General features: G+C 49.7%; 4 long non-coding RNA genes across 6 annotated transcripts in view; all 4 read left to right on the top strand.

Annotated features, from left to right (window-relative positions):
• LOC136304607 (uncharacterized) overlaps positions 1–13,436 on the top strand; it is a 70,051-nt gene extending 56,615 nt beyond the window's left edge. The window contains exons 1-3 of one of the 2 annotated variants that reach the window (XR_010724698.1): positions 12,295–12,308; positions 12,521–12,649; positions 13,035–13,436. This is a non-coding gene — a long non-coding RNA (uncharacterized lncRNA). Of the gene's footprint in view, positions 1–12,294; positions 12,309–12,520; positions 12,650–13,034 lie in introns of those variants that run through there. The other variant, XR_010724697.1, reaches the window with a different exon arrangement.
• Positions 13,437–14,150: 714 nt separating this feature from the next.
• On the top strand, positions 14,151–15,503 carry LOC136304606 (uncharacterized). Its single transcript, XR_010724696.1, has 9 exons — positions 14,151–14,215; positions 14,294–14,335; positions 14,435–14,479; positions 14,574–14,615; positions 14,711–14,759; positions 14,850–14,891; positions 14,982–15,116; positions 15,224–15,303; positions 15,381–15,503. It is a non-coding gene; the product is annotated as an uncharacterized lncRNA (long non-coding RNA).
• Positions 15,504–16,955: 1,452 nt separating this feature from the next.
• On the top strand, positions 16,956–18,307 carry LOC136304609 (uncharacterized). The gene is made up of 3 exons (XR_010724701.1): positions 16,956–17,057; positions 17,157–17,236; positions 17,314–18,307. It is a non-coding gene; the product is annotated as an uncharacterized lncRNA (long non-coding RNA).
• Positions 18,308–18,591: 284 nt separating this feature from the next.
• LOC136304608 (uncharacterized) lies at positions 18,592–20,091 on the top strand. Of its 2 annotated transcripts, XR_010724700.1 has the most exons (6): positions 18,592–18,640; positions 18,735–18,776; positions 18,874–18,918; positions 19,021–19,064; positions 19,150–19,190; positions 19,275–20,091. It is a non-coding gene; the product is annotated as an uncharacterized lncRNA (long non-coding RNA). The 2 variants fall into 2 exon arrangements; XR_010724699.1 differs by lacking the exon at positions 18,592–18,640 and having other exon boundaries at positions 18,653–18,776.
• The last annotated feature ends 780 nt before the right edge of the window (positions 20,092–20,871 follow it).

Genomic DNA, 20,871 nt, shown 5'->3' with positions numbered 1-20,871 from the left:
ACTAAGTTCCTAATGTCAGGTGTTAGGAGACATTGGGCACTCCAAGGACAGTTAGGGTTCCAGCTTCTGACAGCTTGGTTCTGGGAGTAATGTGCACTGTTCAGAATTCTAAGTGGCAGAAGCCCACTCTGGGGCACAGGGCTCTGTGCAGGAACTGTGGGTCTTTTCTGTGGGAAACTTAACTCACCCCAGCAGGTTCCTGATGTCAGGCTGTAGGAGCCATTTGGCACTCCAAGGCCAGTAAGGGTTCCAGCTTCTGGGAGATTGGTTATGGGAGAAGCGCAGCAGTGTTCTGAATTGCAAGTGGCAGAAGCCCACTCCCGGGCACAGAGCTCTGTGCAGGAACGGTGGATCTCTTCTGTGGGAAGTTAAAGTCACTCCTCCAAGTTCCTGATGTCGGTTTGCAGGAGGTGTTTGGCAGTCTAAGGGCAGCTAGAGTTTCAGCTTCATGGCAGCTTGGTTGTGGCAGTAAGTACACTGTTCAGAATTCTAAGTGGCAGAAGCCCAGTCCCGGGCACAGAGCTCTGTGCAGGAACAGTGGCTCTCTTCTGTGGGAAGCTAAACTCACCCCCCGAAGGTCCTAATGTCAGGTTGTAGGAGACATTGGGCACTCCAAGGACAGTTTGGGTTCCAGCTTCTGGGAGCTTGGCTATGGGAGAAGTGAAGCAGTGTTCAGAATTCTAAGTGGCAGAAGCCCACTCCCGGGCACAGAGCTCTGTGCAGGAACAGTGGCTCTCTTCTGTGGGAAGCTATACTCACCCCCTAAGTTCCTAATGGCAGGTTTTAGGAGACATTGGGCACTCCAAGGACAGTTAGGGTTCCAGCTTCTGACAGCTTGGTTCTGGGAGTAATGTGCACTGTTCAGAATTCTAAGTGGCAGAAGCCCACTCTGGGACACAGAGCTCTGTGCAGGAACTGTGGGTTTTTTCTGTGGGAAACTAAACTCACCCCAGCAGGTTCCTGATGTCAGGCTCTAGGAGACATTTGGCACTCCAAGGCCAGTAAGGGTTCCATCTTCTGGATGCTTGGATCTGGCAGAAGTCCTGTGCTGAACTTATTTTTATCAGTTAGCAGCGCACTCCGTGGCTGAGAGTTCTGTGCAGGAACGGTGGGTCTTTTCTGTGGAAAGCTAAACTCACCCCTCCAAGTTCCTGATGTCAGTTTGCGGGGGGTGTTTGGCAGTCTAAGGGCAGCTAGGGTTTCAGCTTCATGGCAGCTTGGTTGTGGGAGTGAGTACACTGTTCAGAATTCTAAGTGGCAGAAGCCCACTCCCGGGTACAGAGCTCTGTGCAGGAACAGTGGCTCTCTTCTGTGGGAAGCTATGCTCACCGACTAAGTTCCTAATGTCAGGTTGTAGGAGACATTGGGCACTCGCAGGACAGTTAGGGTTCCAGCTTTTGGATGCTTGGATCTGGCAGAAGTCCTGTGCAGAACTTATTTTTTTCAGTTCGCAGCCCACTCCGTGGCCGAGAGTTCTGTGCAGGAACGGTGGGTCTTTTCTGTGGAAAGCTAAACTCACCCCTCCAAGTTCCTGATGTCAGTTTGCAGAAGGTGTTTGGCAGTCTAAGGGCAGCTAGGGTTTCAGCTTCATGGCAGCTTGGTTGTGGGAGTAAGTACACTGTTCAGAATTCTAAGTGGCAGAAGCCCACTTCCGGGCACAGAACTCTGTGCAGGAACAGTGGCTCTCTTCTGTGGGAAGCTATACTCACCGACTAAGTTCCTAATGTCAGGTTGTAGGAGACATTGGGCACTCCAAGGACAGTTAGGGTTCCAGCTTCTGGATGCTTGGATTTGGCAGAAGTCCTGTGCTGAACTTATTTTTATCAGTTAGCAGCCCACTCCGTGGCCGAGAGTTCTGTGCAGGAACGGTGGGTCTTTTCTGTGGGAAGCTATACTTACCGACTAAGTTCCTAATGTCAGGTTGTAGGAGACATTGGGCACTCCAAGGACAGTTAGGGTTCCAGCTTCTGACAGCTTGCTTCTGGGAGTAATGTGCACTGTTCAGAATTCTAAGTGGCAGAAGCCCACTCCGGGACACAGAGCTCTGTGCAGGAACTGTGGGTCTTTTCTGTGGGAAACTAAACTCACCCCAGCAGGTTCCTGATGTCAGGTTGTAGGAGACATTTGCCACTCCAAGGCCAGTAAGGGTTCCAGCTTTTGGATGCTTGGATCTGGGAGAAGTCCTGTGCTGAACTTATTTTTATCAGTTAGCAGCGCACTCCGTGGCCGAGAGTTCTGTGCAGGAACGGTGGGTCTTTTCTGTGGAAAGCTAAACTCACCCCTCCAAGTTCCTGATGTCGGTTTGCAGGAGGTGTTTGGCAGTCTAAGGGCAGCTAGGGTTTCAGCTTCCTGGCAGCTTGGTTGTGGGAGTGAGTACACTGTTCAGAATTCTAAGTGGCAGAAGCCCACTCCCGGGTACAGAGCTCTGTGCAGGAACGGTGGGTCTTTTCTGTGGGAAGCTATACTCACCGACTAAGTTCCTAATGTCAGGTTGTAGGAGACATTGGGCACTCGCAGGACAGTTAGGGTTCCAGCTTCTGACAGCTTGGTTCTGGGAGTAATGTGCACTGTTCAGAATTCTAAGTGGCAGAAGCCCACTCCAGGGCACAGAGCTCTGTGCAGGAACTGTGGGTCTCTTCTGTGGGAAACTAAACTCCCCCCAGCAGGTTCCTGATGTCAGGCTGTAGGAGACATTTGGCGCTCCAAGGCCAGTTAGGGTTCCAGCTTCTGGATGCTTGGATCTGGCAGAAGTCCTGTGCTGAACTTATTTTTATCAGGTAGCAGCCCACTCCGTGGCCGAGAGTTCTGTGCAGGAACGGTGGGTCTTTTATGTGGGAAGCTATACTCACCGACTAAGTTCCTAATGTCAGGTTGTAGGAGACATTGGGCACTCCAAGGACAGTTAGGGTTCCAGCTTCTGACAGCTTGGTTGTGGGAGTAATGTGCACTGTTCAGAATTCTAAGTGGCAGAATCCCACTCCAGGGCACAGAGCTCTGTGCAGGAACTGTGGGTCTTTTCTGTGGGAAACTAAACTCCCCCCAGCAGGTTCCTGATGTCAGGCTGTAGGAGACATTTGGCGCTCCAAGGCCAGTTAGGGTTCCAGCTTCTGGATGCTTGCATCTGGCAGAAGTCCTGTGCTGAACTTATTTTTATCAGTTAGCAGCCCACTCCGTGGCCGAGAGTTCTGTGCAGGAACATTGGCTCTCTTCTGTGGGAAGCTAAACTCACCCCTCCAAGTTCCTGATGTCAGTTTGCAGGGGGTGTTTGGCAGTCTAAGGGCAGCTAGGGTTTCAGCTTCATGGCAGCTTGGTTGTGGCAGTAAGTACACTGTTCAGAATTCTAAGTGGCAGAAGCCCACTCCGGGGCACAGAGCTCTGTGCAGGAACGGTGGATCTCTTCTGTGGGAAGTTAAAGTCACTCCTCCAAGTTCCTGATGTCGGTTTGCAGGAGGTGTTTGGCAGTCTAAGGGCAGCTAGGGTTTCAGCTTCATGGCAGCTTGGTTGTGGCAGTAAGTACACTGTTCAGAATTCTAAGTGGCAGAAGCCCAGTCCCGGGCACAGAGCTCTGTGCAGGAACAGTGGCTCTCTTCTGTGGGAAGCTATACTCACCGACTAAGTTCCTAATGTCAGGCTGTAGGAGACATTGGGCACTCCAAGGCCAGTAAGGGTTCCAGCTTCTGGATGCTTGGATCTGGCAGAAGTCCTGTGCTGAACTTATTTTTATCAGTTAGCAGCCCACTCCGTGGCCGAGAGTTCTGTGCAGGAACGGTGGGTCTTTTCTGTGGGAAGCAAAACTCACCCCTCCAAGTTCCTGATGTCAGTTTGCAGGGGGTGTTTGGCAGTCTAAGGGCAGCTAGGGTTTCAGCTTCATGGCAGCTTGGTTGTGGGAGTAAGTACACTGTTCAGAATTCTAAGTGGCAGAAGCCCACTCCCGGGCACAGAGCTCTGTGCAGGAACAGTGGCTCTCTTCTGTGGGAAGCTATACTCACCGACTAAGTTCGTGATGTCAGGCTGTAGGAGACATTTGGCGCTCCAAGGCCAGTTAGGGTTCCAGCTTCTGGATGCTTGGATCTGGCAGAAGTCCTGTGCTGAACTTATTTTTATCAGTTAGCAGCGCACTCCGTGGCCGAGAGTTCTGTGCAGGAACGGTGGGTCTTTTCTGTGGAAAGCTAAACTCACCCCTCCAAGTTCCTGATGTCGGTTTTCAGGGGGTGTTTGGCAGTCTAAGGGCAGCTAGGGTTTCAGCTTCCTGGCAGCTTGGTTGTGGGAGTGAGTACACTGTTCAGAATTCTAAGTGGCAGAAGCCCACTCCCGGGTACAGAGCTCTGTGCAGGAACAGTGGCTCTCTTCTGTGGGAAGCTATACTCACCGACTAAGTTCCTAATGTCAGGTTGTAGGAGACATTGGGCACTCGCAGGACAGTTAGGGTTCGAGCTTTTGGATGCTTGGATCTGGCAGAAGTCCTGTGCAGAACTTATTTTTTTCAGTTCGCAGCCCACTCCGTGGCCGAGAGTTCTGTGCAGGAACGGTGGGTCTTTTCTGTGGAAAGCTAAACTCACCCCTCCAAGTTCCTGATGTCAGTTTGCACGGGGTGTTTGGCAGTCTAAGGGCAGCTAGGGTTTCAGCTTCATGGCAGCTTGGTTGTGGGAGTAAGTACACTGTTCAGAATTCTAAGTGGCAGAAGCCCACTCCGGGACACAGAGCTCTGTGCAGGAGCTGTGGGTCTCTTCTGTGGGAAGCTAAACTCACCCCCTGAAGTTCCTAATGTCAGGTTGTAGGAGACATTGGGCACTCGCAGGACAGTTAGGGTTCCAGCTTCTGGGAGCTTGGCTATGGGAGAAGTGCAGCAGTGTTCAGAATTCTAAGTGGTTGAAGCCCACTCCCGGGCACAGAACTCTGTGCAGGAACAGTGGCTCTCTTCTGTGGGAAGCTATACTCACCCCCTAAGTTCCTAATGGCAGGTTTTAGGAGACATTGGGCACTCCAAGGACAGTTAGCGTTCCAACTTCTTACAGCTTGGTTCTGGGAGTAATGTGCACTGTTCAGAATTCTAAGTGGCAGAAGCCCACTCCCGGGCACAGAGCTCTGTGCAGGAACTGTGGGTCTTTTCTGTGGGAAACAAAACTCACCCCAGCAGGTTCCTGATGTCAGGCTGTAGGAGACATTTGGCGCTCCAAGGCCAGTTAGGGTTCCAGCTTCTGGATGCTTGGATCTGGCAGAAGTCCTGTGCTGAACTTATTTTTATCAGTTAGCAGCGCACTCCGTGGCCGAGAGTTCTGTGCAGGAACGGTGGGTCTGTTCTGTGGAAAGCTATACTCACCGACTAAGTTCCTAATGTCAGGTTGTAGGAGACATTGGGCACTCCAAGGACAGTTAGGGTTCCAGCTTCTGACAGCTTGGTTGTGGGAGTAATGTGCACTGTTCAGAATTCTAAGTGGCAGAAGCCCACTCCGGGGCACAGAGCTCTGTGTAGGAACTGTGGGTCTTTTCTGTGGGAAACTAAACTCACCCCAGCAGGTTCCTGATGTCAGGCTGTAGGAGACATTTGGCACTCCAAGGCCAGTAAGGGTTCCAGCTTCTGGATGCTTGGATCTGGCAGAAGTCCTGTGCTGAACTTATTTTTATCAGTTAGCAGCGCACTCCGTGGCCGAGAGTTCTGTGCAGGAACGGTGGGTCTTTTCTGTGGGAAGCTAAACTCACCCCTCCAAGTTCCTGATGTCAGTTTGCAGGGGGTGTTTGGCAGTCTAAGGGCAGCTAGGGTTTCAGCTTCATGGCAGCTTGGTTGTGGGAGTAAGTACACTGTTCAGAATTCTAAGTGGCAGAAGCCCACTCCTGGACACAGAGCTCTGTGCAGGAACGGTGGGTCTTTTCTGTGGGAAGCTATACTCACCGACTAAGTTCCTAATGTCAGGTTGTAGGAGACATTGGGCACTCGCAGGACACTTAGCGTTCCAGCTTCTGGGAGCTGGGATATGGGAGAAGTGCAGCAGTGTTCAGAATTGTAAGTGGCAGAAGCCCACTCCCGGGCACAGAGCTCTGTGCAGGAACTGTGGGTCTCTTCTGTGGGAAACTAAACTCACCCCCCGAAGTTCCTAATGTCAGGCTGTAGGAGACATTTGGCGCTCCAAGGCCAGTTAGGGTTCCAGCTTCTGGATGCTTGGGTCTGGCAGAAGTCCTGTGCTGAACTTATTTTTATCAGGTAGCAGCCCACTCCGTGGCCGAGAGTTCTGTGAAGGAACGGTGGGTCTTTTCTGTGGGAAGCTATACTCACCGACTAAGTTCCTAATGTCAGGTTGTAGGAGACATTGGGCACTCCAAGGACAGCTAGGGTTCCAGCTTCTGGGAGCTTGGCTATGGGAGAAGTGCAGCAGTGTTCAGAATTCTAAGTGGCAGAAGCCCACTCCCGGGCACAGAGCTCTGTGCAGGAACAGTGGCTCTCTTCTGTGGGAAGCTATACTCACCGACTAAGTTCCTAATGTCAGTTTGTAGGAGACATTGGGCACTCCAAGGACAGTTAGGGTTCCAGCTTCTGACAGCTTGGTTTTGGGAGTAATGTGCAGTGTTCAGAATTCTAAGTGGCAGAAGCCCACTCTGGGGCAGAGGGCTCTGTGCAGGAACTGTGGGTCTTTTCTGTGGGAAAGTAAACTCACCCCAGCAGGTTCCTGATGTCAGGCTGTAGGAGACATTTGGCACTCCAAGGCCAGTAAGGGTTCCAGCTTCTGGGAGATTGGTTATGGGAGAAGCGCAGCAGTGTTCTGAATTGCAAGTGGCAGAAGCCCACTCCCGGGCACAGAGCTCTGTGCAGGAACGGTGGATCTCTTCTGTGGGAAGTTAAAGTCACTCCTCCAAGTTCCTGATGTCGGTTTGCAGGAGGTGTTTGGCAGTCTAAGGGCAGCTAGGGTTTCAGCTTCATGGCAGCTTGGTTGTGGCAGTAAGTACACTGTTCAGAATTCTAAGTGGCAGAAGCCCAGTCCCGGGCACAGAGCTCTGTGCAGGAACAGTGGCTCTCTTCTGTGGGAAGCTATACTCACCGACTAAGTTCCTAATGTCAGGTTGTAGGAGACATTGGGCACTCCAAGGGCAGTTAGGGTTCCAGCTTCTGACAGCTTGCTTCTGGGAGTAATGTGCACTGTTCAGAATTCTAAGTGGCAGAAGCCCACTCCGGGACACAGAGCTCTGTGCAGGAACTGTGGGTCTTTTCTGTGGGAAACTAAAGTCACCCCAGCAGGTTCCTGATGTCAGGCTGTAGGAGACATTTGGCGCTCCAAGGCCAGTAAGGGTTCCAGCTTCTGGATGCTTGGATCTGGCAGAAGTCCTGTGCTGAACTTATTTTTATCAGTTAGCAGCCCACTCCGTGGCCGAGAGTTCTGTGCAGGAACTGTGGGTCTCTTCTGTGGGAAGCTAAACTCACCCCCTGAAGTTCCTAATGTCAGGTTGTAGGAGACATTGGGCACTCGCAGGACAGTTAGGGTTCCAGCTTCTGGGAGCTTGACTATGGGAGAAGTGCAGCAGTGTTCAGAATTCTAAGTGGCAGAAGCCCACTCCCGGGCACAGAGCTCTGTGCAGGAACAGTGGCTCTCTTCTGTGGGAAGCTATACTCACCGACTAAGTTCCTAATGTCAGGTTGTAGGAGACATTGGGCACTCGCAGGACAGTTAGGGTTCCAGCTTTTGGATGCTTGGATCTGGCAGAAGTCCTGTGCAGAACTTATTTTTTCAGTTAGCAGCCCACTCCGTGGCCGAGAGTTCTTTGCAGGAACGGTGCGTCTTTTCTGTGGAAAGCTAAACTCACCCCTCCAAGTTCCTGATGTAAGTTTGCAGGGGGTGTTTGGCAGTCTAAGGGTAGCTAGGGTTTCAGCTTCATGGCAGCTTGGTTGTGGGAGTAAGTACACTGTTCAGAATTCTAAGTGGCAGAAGCCCACTCCGTGGCACAGAGCTCTGTGCAGGAACAGTGGCTCTCTTCTGTGGGAAGCTATACTCACCGACTAAGTTCCTAATGTCAGGTTGTAGGAGACATTGGGCACTCGCAGGACAGTTAGGGTTCCAGCTTTTGGATGCTTGGATCTGGCAGAAGTCCTGTGCAGAACTGATTTTTTTCAGTTCGCAGCCCACTCCGTGGCCGAGAGTTCTGTGCAGGAACGGTGGGTCTTTTCTGTGGAAAGCTAAACTTACCCCTCCAAATTCCTGATGTCAGTTTGCAGGGGGTGTTTGGCAGTCTAAGGGCAGCTAGGGTTTCAGCTTCATGGCAGCTTGGTTGTGGAGTAAGTACACTGTTCAGAATTCTAAGTGGCAGAAGCCCAGTCCCGGGCACAGAGCTCTGTGCAGGAACAGTGGCTCTCTTCTGTGGGACGCTATACTCACCCCCTAAGTTTCTAATGTCAGGTTGTAGGAGACATTGGACACTCCAAGGACTGTAAGGGTTCCAGCTTCTCTAAGGTTGGATCTGGCAGAAGTTTTGTACTATACTTATTTTTATCAGTTAGTAGCCCACTCTGTGGCAGAGAGTTCTGTGCAGGAATAGTGGCTCTCTTCTCTGGGAAGCTAAACTCACCCCTCCAAGTTCCTGATGTCAGGTTGTAGTAGATATTGGGCACTCCAAGGACAGTTAGAGTTCCAGTCTCTGGGAGCTTGGATTTGGCTGATATCCTGTGTGGATTTATTTTTAGCAGGCAGTAGTCCTCTCTGGGTCAGAGGGCTCTGTGCAGGAAGTGTCGCCCCTTTTCTGTGGGAATCTGGACTCACCCCATCAGGTTCCAGATTTCAATTTATAGGATCGATTTGGCACTCCAAGGACAGTAAGGGTTCCAGCGTCTGGGAGCTTGGATCTGGTAGCAGTCCTGTGCTGAACTTAATTTTATGAGTTAGCAGCCCAGTCTGGGGCAGAGAGTTCTGTACAGGAATGGTGGCTGTTTTCTGTGGGAAGCTAAACTCACCTCTCCACGTTCCTAATGTCAGGTTGTAGGAGACATTGGGCACTCCAAGGACAGTTAGATTTCCAACTTTTGAAAGCTTTGATCTGGCAGGTGTCCTGTGGTGACTTTATGTTTAGCAGGCAGAACCCCAATTTGGCTCCAGAGAGTTCTGTGCAGCAACGGTGGCTCTCTTCTGTGGGAAGCTAAACTCACTCCTCCAAGTCCTTCATTTCAGGTTGTAGGAGACATTTTGTCCTCCAAGGACAGTTAGGGTTCCAGCATCTGGCAGCTTGGGTCTGGCAGATATCCTGTGCTTAACTTATTTTTAGGAGGCAGAAGCCCCCTCTGGGGCAGGGAGTTCTGTGCTGCCGTGGTGGCTCTGTTCGGTGGGAAGCTAAACTGCCCGCACCAGGTTCCTCATATCAGGTGGTAGGAGACATTTGCCACTCGAAGGACAGTTAGGGCTCCAGATTCTGGCAGCTTGGCCATGGGAGAAGTGCAGCAGTGTTCAGAATTGTAAGTGGCAGAAGCTCACTTCTGGGCTCAGAGCTCTGTGCAGGAATGGTGTCCCTTTTTCTGGGGAAACTAAACAAACCCCCTGGTTCAGATTGTTCGTTTTAAGGAGCCATTTGGCAGTCTCAGGGGAGCCAGGCTTCCAGGTACTGACAGCGTGGATCTGGGAGTAAGTGTGTTGTTCAGAATTCTAAGAGGCAGAAGCCCAGTCTGGGGCACAGAGCTCACTGAAGGAAAGGTGGCTCTTTCGTGGGAACCTAAACTCTCCCCATCAGGTTCCTGATGTCAGTTCATAGGATAGATTTGGCACTCCAAGGACAGTAAGGGTTCCAGCTTCTGGCAGTTTGGATCTGGCAGATGTCCTGTGCTGAAGTTAATTTTATCATTTGGCAGCCCACTCCGTGGCAGAGAGTTCTGTGCAGGAACGGTGGTTCTCTTCTGATTGAACAGAAACTCACTCCTAGAAGTTCGTAATGTTCGGTTGTAGGAGAGATTTGGCACTCGAAGGACAGTTAGGGTTCCAGCTTCTGGCACCTTGGCTCTGGGAGAAGTGTAGCTATGTTTAGATTTGTAGATGGCATAAGTCCACTCCTGGGCATAGCGCTCTGTTCAACATCAGTGGCCCTTTTGTGTGGCAAGCTGGACTCACCCTATCACATTCCTGATTTCAGTTTTTAGGAGGTGTTTGGCACTCCACGGCCAGTCTGGCATTCTGCTTCTAGTAGCATGGGTCTTGGTGCAATGCTGATGCATTCAGAATTCTATTTTCTAGAAGTCTAGTTCCATGTAGAAGGCCTTAGACCTGACTGGACGTTCCTTTTGTGGGAAAGTTAAGTCACCCCCTTAGGGTCCTGATGTCTGTTTTTATAGTCCACTGGTAGTATGTACCCTCCCTGAATCCTACTTTTGGTTTATTGGGTTTGGGTGAAATATTCTTCTATCGGTAATTTTTGCAGGGATACTTCTCCTCTGACCCTAAAAATCCTGCCTGCCCTAGATTGAAAAAAGTAACTCCCCTAATTTGAAAGCAGTTACATGTCGTTTTTATAAGATGTCCGTCAATCTGCTTGCAACATTGCTACAACCCTCATCTCTCTCCATCTAGATTCAGAAACATTACTCTGCCTGGATTTCATATAGGTGTTCACCAGGTTTCAAAGTATTAAACATGTACGTTTTAAAGTCTCCATTGCAAAATACGGGATGGGTTCCGGAATACCAGAATCACCCAGTTTCAACATGCCAAAACCATTCTATTTCATAATGTTAGAATATTAAGTTATAACATCTCTAAGACAATTTCTAAATATCAAGTTGCAAAGTATCATTTCTTTCATGTCTTCTATGGATGGGATTCCTAATCCCCAAAACTGCCATACTGTCAAAATGGGATCTGTGTGAAATATTTTGCCCTCTGAAAAGTTTTTACCTAATGACCATTCATCTATTTTCATCATACAGCTAGATGTAGTAAAAAACAAGCAAATACTTGTAGTACTTTTCTGCCTAGATGGATCTGAGAACTGGCATTTGCCAAACTAAGGATGCATCAGATCTCTTCCCTGGATCATCCTGGAAAATTTGTTTAGTAGGCAAAGGGAATTTTTATAAATTACATTAATATCTTACTGTAATTTAGGGTGGACCAGCCACCGGCAGCAGGACTCCGGTTTGCTCCGGGCCGGTCAGGATTAGACATAAGTCACCTGGCAACTCCCCTAGCTCCTTAAGGGACACGTAGAAGACCTCAACAGATACACAATTCAGTAAGGATTTCTAAGTAAATATTTCTGGTAATTGCTTACAGTCTGGGAAAAATTTCCTAAATAATTACAAAATTAGGACATAGGGAATTCTGGGGATAGAACTTCCATCTTGGCCACCGGCCACAAGAAGAACAGTTCTCTTCCACAGAACGGAAGCCTAGCACCCCAGCGTTTCACAGGCAGACGAAGGGTCACGCAGGGGAACGAACAATCTGCGGGACCTTTCTCGACCTCATCCCACAATGCCCCCTGTCTTCAGAGGGTTTCCTGGGCACACCCCTGCGGGGAGGTGCTAGTTCAGAGGGGCCTAGCTGTCTCTGCTTTTTAAGGGCTTGAATTTTAGGGAACGCTCCCCTTTTTTCTCCTCCCTGGAGAGAGTTAAACTGAAGGAAACTCCTCTTTTTCAAAAATTTTAGGAGATTAAGTTAAGGGGCACAAGCCATTTATTTTCCATGTCACAGTTTAAGCAGAGGTAACTGCCCATATGCTAATTTTAAATTGAAGGAACCCGTGCCTTTTTCAGCATTTTAAGGATTTAAAATTGGACTTCAGTTGCACTCGAACGGGTACCCCGGTAACACCTATCTCAGACGGGAGCTATCCAGGCGTATATATAAGCTTAACACCACCTGGGAGTTTATTCTTTTTCTCCTTTGTAATTAATACATTGATATCCTTACTTAGAGGTGCTAATGAGCCTTACACCATTCATAATCTTACTGTTCTTTGTCATCCTACTTAGTCACTTGTGGAATACTAATTGCAGTCACCCAGGAATAATTACCCCCGTCAACAGCAAATTACCCAAATTACTATCTTGCTATGTTACTAAAACACTAAGTTTTATTTTTGCCCTCTAGCCTGAAGTCATTACAGCCAAAACAGAAAAATAGCCTTATTACCCCAAGGAGTTTTTTTCTCTATCGAGCCCTGTACTTACCTTGCATTTGAGTCAGAGGAGCCAAACAGCTGCAGCTCCTTCGAGAGCTTTTATACCCCGTGGGAGTTGCCTCCTCCCTTTTCCCGGGCATTCTGGGAACGAGGGGCGGGCCCAATCAGGGGTATATTAACCCCAGCTTTTGCCAAGGGGCTTCATTCCCTCCTGGGAATCAGCCAGGGTAAGAGCTCTCCTCTCATTTCAGCGAAGAGGCTCTATTAGCTTATTTTTGTTAGGTGTTTTTGGGCACCTACAAATAACAGGAGCTTTGAGGACACTACAAAGAAGATGCTATCAAATACAGGGAGTATTTAAGTTCAGGGGTTTTGTTTGCACCTTCAGGGGAGGAAAGGCGCTTTTGTAATTTCTGGGTTTGTTCTCATTTTCTTTTAGGAGGAGCACTACTCCTGAAGTTATAGGTCACATCCAGCACGATCTTCCAGATTCTTTCAGAAGATTTGTCACCTCAAAAGGGCTACTGTACACGTCAGAGGCAACGACCGAGATCCAGGCTTCCGATCGGTAAGGCGAGGACCACGTTCAGGGTACCCGGTTGAGAGTTAGCAGGTTTTGAAGGCAGCAAAATGAGGAACGACCTGCATTTGAGGGCCTCCCCCAAGGCTTTTTTGCAAGTAATAGCAGCTGCATTTATGCGTCTTATAGCACAGAAGAGCACCTAAGATACGTAAATGTGAGCACCTAAGTTTTGCTCACAGACCTGCCCTACAGTTTTGCCCCCTGCTAACTCAGGTACCGGACATTGTAACAGCCCTAGGCTTAGATGCGGGACGAAGCCACAGACTCGAGGACCCGGGCACGCTTAGGCGAGGGCGAGCGGCCGCCTCCTCGGGATTCGGCGCACGTGCCGCTAAATTAGTGCATCGATTTTAATTTTTCTTTTTCTTAGCTAAGAGGCTAATCGGCGATTGGAGGGCCTTCTGAGACAGACTTATTTCCAGTCCAACGTGGATTCACCTTACCGGTCATCTCAAAGATAAGTCAGGGGCCACGGCCTCGAGATAGGACGACAGGGGTGTCAGAAATTTATGGGTCCGGTTTAACAGCTACCAGAGGGGACAGGGGTGTCCCTTAAGGGGCCACTTAGGACAGCCGAAGGGAACGGCTATACTTCAATAGTAACTACGGGGCACGCAAGGCAGAACGGTCCCCGTCCGCATCGTGCGGTCCGGCGCGCAGCGTCGTCCAGCCCCACTCAGCGATCCCGTTAGCTGTCAAGGGGAAGCATTAATTTTGATCCCAATGCTGTGGTGCAGGGCAGTCCAGTCCCGGTGCATGTCCTGTCAGTTGTCTGTTGTGCACACTGTGTCTTTTGAGTGTCTTGTATTTCATGTCATTTTCTGTGGCTTTTCAAGGGGCCATCAAAATCCCGGCATCATTTTTAGCATCTCTGGTCCCTCAGTTCCTCGGCCAGGCGCTGATACCATCAAACCATCGACTCGGGAGCTCAGGCCAGCATGGGAATCGCATTTATTTTCAGAAGCATCCAGTTTACTGTCTTTTCAGGTCTTGTTCTGAGCTGTACTGACAGCCAAGCACCACCACGATCCATTCCGGTGGATTAGGACTTGTAAGGATGCAAAGCTAGGGAGAGGATTCTGACCGGAGCATTCTCGAGCGTCCATCTTTGCAGTTCTTGGGATAAGTCATCCCCTTAGCGTCTTTTTTCCTGCAGGTTTCTCTGAGCCCGGTCAGCTCTCCATCCGTCTTACCTCGATCATCTCCTCCCGAGTTCTCTCGGTCCTCAGCGTCATTCCTCTCTTCGAGATTTTTTCTTTCCCTGTCGTGTCTCCTCGTTTGTTGCGTCTTGTGTCACGGGTGTGGGTGTGTATTTGGCCCAGCGCTGCTCTGCCCTGCCCTGTAGCACAGCTGGGTGTAGGGGTAATAGGACAAATTTGAAGTGCAGGGTCTATTGGCTTCTAGGTTCTATCTGTAGATTGACACAAGATGCCTGGTGCTGTCAAGTTATCCTTCCGCCCTTTGACTTTTGTCCTAACTTTCTTTCAGATGCAGACTGATTAAACCTGTGGCAGAGCAGCCCCTATCGGTGGAGTCGGTTCTCCCGAGAAGGTCAGTCTGAGTCGGTCTTTGCAGGGGAGGTGTAAATGGTGCCTCTGTTACAGCCCTGACCTTTGTCTTTGTTTTTAGGAGCTAATGCAGGATATTGGCAGTCCAGAAGAAGCGGGCAAGGTGAGCATGGACCGGTGAACAGAAGCAGTTGTTATTTCTCCGGTGTCAATTTCTTGTGCAACTGTAACCATTCACTGTTGGGTTTTTTTTTTTTTTCAGGTGGTCTGGTTTTGAGATGTCCTGTTTGTGGATTCCAGCGGCCAGGTAGGTGTCAGCTTACGTCAGTTGCAGTTTGTCTTTGCAGGGCCAGTGTAATTGGTGCCCTTGTTACTGCCTGTTTCTTTGTCTCTATTTTTAGGAGGTAAAGCAGGATGTTGGCGGTGAAGGTGAAGCGTGCAAGGTGAGCATTGATCTGCGGACAGAACCGGTTGCTGTTGCTCAGGTCTCAGTTTCTGGTGAAAATCTAATATCTGCTGTTTGTTTTCTTATTTTTAGGTGGCCCGCTTGTGAAATGTCCCGGTCGTGGATACCAGCAGCCAAGAGGGTATGTGCTTAAGTCAGTCCCAGTTTGCCTTTGCCGGGGCAGTGTAAATGATGACTGTGTTACAGCGTTGTTTTTTGTCTTTTTTTTTAGGAGGTAAAGAGGGATATTGGCAGTCCAGGTGAAGCGGCCCAGGTGAGCATTGTCCGGTGGATGGAAGCAGCTGTTATCACTCAGGTCTCAATATCTGGTGCAACTCTAAGGTTGTATTTTTGTCTGTTTTAGGCAGTCTGCTGTCATTATGCTGAAGTCCCTTCTCCAATGAGGTGATGGACCGGGTCCCTCTCTTTGGAGCCCTTCAGAAGCATTACAGGACTGTGTGATCAAGCCTCGATTTCTCCGTTTGAAGCTGCTTTCCAGGTAGTCTTTGATAATGGCCGAGGAGTCGGGGAGGCAGGGAGGAGAGGAGGAGCGAGCGTCCTCTCAAGTATCAGCAATGTCAAATCCCTTGTCTGCTCTTAATCCAGACCTACCCCCTGACGATGCCATCACCCTCCAAGCACGGCCGAGGCAGCGGGCCCGAGCACCCAGGCGTTCTCAAGAGGCGGTGGGTAGCAGAATTGTTCGGTTTTGGGCGATGCGGTGCTAAGACCACACAGTGATGTTTGCTTTTCTTTATTGCAGCTGACTAAGAGAGAGCAACCTGGTGTTAGCAGGAATTTCCCTGAGGGAGAGGCGGCCTTCCTTTTCACCTGCCAGGATTCTGCATCTCCAGATGTCTGAGAGATAAGTGGAGGGCTCCGAGCCACGGAGGGGACGAAAGCGGGGGGCGGGGTCGGCTTTCCACCGGGCGGGGGTTTGGAGACGGGGCCATCCAAGAAGCGGCCCCTTAGGCTTCCTACAGGGAAAGTCTCCCTTTTGATCTCTCCACTGAGGTGTGCAGGGCAGAGCAGTCCCGGTGCTCGTCGTGTCCCTCGTTTGTTGCGCACTCTTTGTTTCATGTCTTTTGCCTTAGCCCTTCAAGGGGCCTACCAAAAACCCTGGTATCCCTCTTAGCCTCTCTGGACTCTCAGTTCCTCGGCCAGGTGCCGATGCCCTCGGACCATCGACTCGGGAGCTCGGGCAGGCATGGGCATCGTATCTCTCTTCAGAAGCATCCAGTCCAATGTCTTTCCAGGTCTTGTTCTGAGCTGTACTGACAGCCGAGCACCACCAGCATCCATTCCGGTGGATTAGGACTTGTAAGAATGCATAGCTAGGTAGCAGAGTGTGACCGGAGCATTCTCGAGTGTTCATCTTTGCAGTTCTTGGGATAAGTCATCCCCTTAGCATCTTTTTTTCCTGCAGGTTTCTCTGAGCCCGGTCAGCTCTCCTTTCAGCTTACCTCGGTCATCTGCTCCCGAGTTCTCTCGGTCCTCAGGGTCATTCCTCTCATCGAGAGTTTTCTTTCCCTGTCGCGTCCCTTTGTTTGTTGCGTCTTGTGTCACGGGTGTGGGTGTGTATTTGGCCCGGAGCTGCTCTGCCCTGCAGCACAGCTGGGTGTAGGGGTAATAGGACAAATTTGAAATGCAGGGTGCATTGGCTTCTAGGTGGGATCTGTAGATTGACCCAAGATGTGTGGAGCTGTCAAGTTATCCTGCAGCCCTTTGACTCTTGTCCTAACTTTCTTTCAGATGCAGACTGATTAAACCTGTGGCAGAGCAGCCCCTGTGGGATTCATCGGTTCCCCCGAGAAGGTCAGTCCCTGTCGGTCTTTGCAGGGGAGGTGTAAATGGTGGCTCTGATACAGCCCTGACCTTTGTCTTTGTTTTTAGGAGCTTATGCAGGATATTGGCAGTCCAGGTGAAGTGCGCCAGGTGAGCATCGACCGGTGGACAGAAGCAGTTGTTATTGCTCCCGTCTGAATTTCTGGCTCAAGTCTAACCATCCACTGTTGATTTTTGTTTTATTTCAGGTGGTCTGCTTGTGAGGCTGTCGTGGCTCAGGCTGGCAGCGGCCAGGTGGGTGTGAGTTTAAGTCAGTCCCAGTTTGGTTTTGCTGGGGAGGTGTACATTGTGACTCTGCTACAGCCTTGTTTTTTGTTTTTATTTTTAGGAGGTAAAGTGGGATCTTGGCAGTCCAGGACCAGCTGCCTAGGTGAGCATTGACTGGTGGATGGAAGTGGCTGTAATTGCTCAGGTCTCAATTTCTGGTGCACCTCTAAGCTTCTATTATTGTGTTTTAGGTGGTCCACTCTTCTTCTGCTGAAGTACCCTCTGCCATGAGATCATGAACTTGGGCACCTTTTTTTGGGAGCCCTTCAGAAGCATTACAGGACTGTGTGATCAAGCCTCAATTTCTCTGTTTGAAGCTGCTTTCCAGGTAGGCTTTGATAACAGCTGAGGAGTTGGGGAGGCAGGGAGGAGAGAGGGTCCTGTCAAGTTTCAGCACTGTCAAATCCCCTGTGTGTTCTTAATCCAGGCCTACCCCAGGACGATGGCATGACTCTCCAAGCACGGCCGAGGCAGCGGGCTTGAGGGCCTGGGCGTTCTCAAGAGATGGTGAGTAGCAGAATTGTTGGGGTTTGGGTGCTGTGCTGCTAAGATCACACAGTGATGTTTGCTTTTCTTTATTGCAGCTGATTAAGAGTGAGCAGCCTGGTGTTAGCAGGAATTTCCCTGAGGGAGAGCCAGCCTTCCTTTTCACCTGCCTGGACTCTGCATCTCCAGATGTCTGAGAGATAAGTGGAGGGCTCCGAGCCACGGAGGGGACGAAAGTGGGGGGCCGGGTCGGCTTTCAACCGGGAGTGGTTTTTGAGTTGGGTTTGGAGCTGGGGTTGTCCAGGAAGCGGCCCCTTAGGCTTCCTACAGGGAAAGTCTCCCTTTTGATCTCTCCACTGAGGTGTGCAGGGCAGAGCAGTCCCGGTGCTTGTCGTGTCCCTCGTTTGTTGCGCACTCTTTGTTTCATGTCTTTTGCCTTAGCCCTTCAAGGGGCCTACCAAAAACCCTGGCATCCCTCTTAGCCTCTCAGGACTCTCAGTTCCTCGGCCAGGTGCCGATGCCCTCGGACCATCGACTCGGGAGCTCGGGCAGGCATGGGCATCGTATCTCTCTTCAGAAGCATCCAGTCCAATGTCTTTCCAGGTCTTGTTCTGAGCTGTACTGACAGCCGAGCACCACCAGCATCCATTCCGGTGGATTAGGACTTGTAAGAATGCATAGCTAGGTAGCAGAGTGTGACCGGAGCATTCTCGAGTGTTCATCTTTGCGGTTCTTGGGATAAGTCATCCCCTTAGCATCTTTTTTCCTGCAGGTTTCTCTGAGCCCGGTCAGCTCTCCTTTCAGCTTACCTCGGTCATCTGCTCCCGAGTTCTCTCGGTCCTCAGGGTCATTCCTCTCATCGAGAGTTTTCTTTCCCTGTCGCGTCCCTTTGTTTGTTGCGTCTTGTGTCACGGGTGTGGGTGTGTATTTGGCCCGGAGCTGCTCTGCCCTGCCGCACAGCTGGGTGTAGGGGTAATAGGACAAATTTGAAATGCAGGGTGCATTGGCTTCTAGGTGGGATCTGTAGATTGACCCAAGATGTGTGGAGCTGTCAAGTTATCCTGCAGCCCTTTGACTCTTGTCCTAACTTTCTTTCAGATGCAGACTGATTAAACCTGTGGCAGAGCAGCCCCTATGGGTGGCGTCGGTTCCCCCGAGAAGGTCAGTCCCTGTCGGTCTTTGCAGGGGAGGTGTAAATGGTGGCTCTGATACAGCCCTGACCTTTGTCTTTGTTTTTAGGAGCTTATGCAGGATATTGGCAGTCCAGGAGAAGCGGGCCAGGTGAGCATTCACTGGTGGACAGCAGCTGTTGTTGTTGCTCCGCTCTCCATTTCTGCCTCAAGTCTAACCATCCACTGTTGATTTTTGTTTTATTTCAGGTGGTCTGCTTGTGAGGTTGTCGTGGCTCAGGCTGGCAGCGGCCAGGTGGGTGTGAGTTTAAGTCAGTCCCAGTTTGGTTTTGCCAGGGGGATGTACATTGTGACTCTGCTACAGCCTTGTTTTTTGTTTTTATTTTTAGGAGGTAAAGCGGGAGCTTGGCAGTCCAGGATCAGCTGCCTAGGTGAGCATTAACTGGTGGATGGAAGCTGCTGTCATTGCTCAGGTCTCAATTTCTGGTGTAACTCTAACATCCACTGTTTAATTTACTTTCATTTTAGGTGGTCCACTTGCAAGATTTCCTGGTCCTGGATGCCAGTGACTTGGTGGGTATCAGCTTGAGCTTTATGTATTACTGAGTTCTGTTAGATTGTGGTGATTGTGTTTTCTCAGTGACTCAGCCTGCTGTTTTCTTTGTGTCTTTGCAGGTGCTGCTACTGTCCTACACATGCCAAGGATTAGGGGCAAGCGGGTAAGTTGGCTTTTAGGCATTAGGGGTGATCCATAGGCATGGGGTGTGTAGCAGCATGCTAAATGTGTACCTTTTCCTTTTGCAGGTACCCTCTGGGTAGACTGTGGAGCCAAATCAGTATCTGAGGTGAGTTGGGGCAGAGGTGCTTGGAAAGCCTGGGGATTAGTTTCCTGTCACACAATTTTCACAGTTTGTACTTTGTTGTCTTAGGTATTGAGAGGAGGTGCAGAGCCTAAGTTTGGATACGGCAGCGCCGAAGTCCTCGGAGGATGGATTTTGTCCGCTCGTCTTCCAAAAGATAAGTGTTGGGGTTTGTGTTTGGGTGCAGGGGAAAAAACTTTGGAAGTGGGAGGCAATTTCACATTAGCTTAGAAGAGAGGGCCCTAGTGGGTTGGGTCCCTCTGAAGTAATGGGAGAGGGTTTCCACTCGGTCTCGCCGGAGCATTTGCCAGGCAGGGCAGTTCAGCATTCTAGCGTGTTTTGCGTCGTCAGCAGTCTTTGAGTCTCGGCGGCGTAGCGGACGTGTTCACCCGACGAGGTTGCCTTTCATCCGGAGGCATCGCCACGGTCACCCGGCAGTCATCGCTTTCTTCACTCGGCTTCCCGAGCTTCTGGAGCGTCCTCTTAACAGCTTAGGCACTTAGTCTAGTGAGCAGTTTTGTTTGTATTGACTTGGAACTGACTATGTTTGTCTTGGAAGTGACTATGTTTGTTTTGTATTGCAAGTGACTATGTTTGTTTTGTATTGCCAGTGACTATGTTTGTATTGCATTGCCAGTGACTCTGTATTGTATTGCATTGCCAGTGACTCTGTATTGTATTGCATTGCCAGTGACTCTGTATTGTATTGCCAGTGACTCTGTTTGTATTGTATTGCCAGTGACTCTGTTTGTATTGTATTGCCTGTGACTCTGTTTGTATTGTATTGCCTGTGACTCTGTTTGTATTGCACTGCCAGTGACTCTGTTTGTATTGCCAGTGACTCTGTATTGTATTGCATTGCCAGTGACTCTGTATTGTATTGCATTGCCAGTGACTCTGTATTGTCTTGCATTGCCAGTGACTCTGTATTGTCTTGCATTGCCAGTGACTCTGTATTGTCTTGCATGTGACTGTGTTTGTATTGTATTGCAAGTGACTGTGTTTGTATTGTATTGCATGTGACTCTGTTTGTATTGCACTGCCAGTGACTCTGTTTGTATTGCAAGTGACTCTGTTTGTATTGTATTGCAAGTGACTCTGTTTGTATTGTATTGCCAGTGACTCTGTATTGTATTGCAAGTGACTGTGTTTGTATTGTATTGCAAGTGACTGTGTTTGTATTGTATTGCAAGTGACTCTGTATTGTATTGTATTGCAAGTGACTCTGTATTGTATTGTATTGCAAGTGACTCTGTATTGTATTGTATTGCAAGTGACTCTGTATTGTATTGTATTGCAAGTGACTCTGTATTGTATTGTATTGCAAGTGACTCTGTATTGTATTGTATTGCCAGTGACTCTGTATTGTATTGTATTGCCAGTGACTCTGTTTGTATTGCAAGTGACTCTGTTTGCATTGCACTGCCAGTGACTCTGTTTGCGTTGCAAGTGACTGTTTGTATTGCACTCTAAGTCACTGTGCTTGTATTGCACTCAAAGTCACTGTGCTTGTATTGTATTGAAAGTGACTGTGTTTGTATTGCACTCTAAGTCATGATGTTGCTGTATCCTACTGTATGACTTATGCTTGAGCTGCCCTGCCCTGGCACAGTCACAGTTAGGTAGAAGAGTTGTAGGGCTTTGCAGTTCATCTTTTTTCTGTGGA

The sequence above is a fragment of the Chamaea fasciata genome, unplaced genomic scaffold (genome assembly GCF_029207755.1).
Source record: "Chamaea fasciata isolate MVZ Bird 193981 ecotype frontalis unplaced genomic scaffold, bChaFas1.0.hap1 SCAF_133, whole genome shotgun sequence".
NCBI lineage: Eukaryota > Metazoa > Chordata > Aves > Passeriformes > Sylviidae > Chamaea > Chamaea fasciata.
The sequence above is the reverse complement of the archived record's forward strand: the minus strand, read 5'-3'. Positions and strand labels throughout refer to the sequence as shown.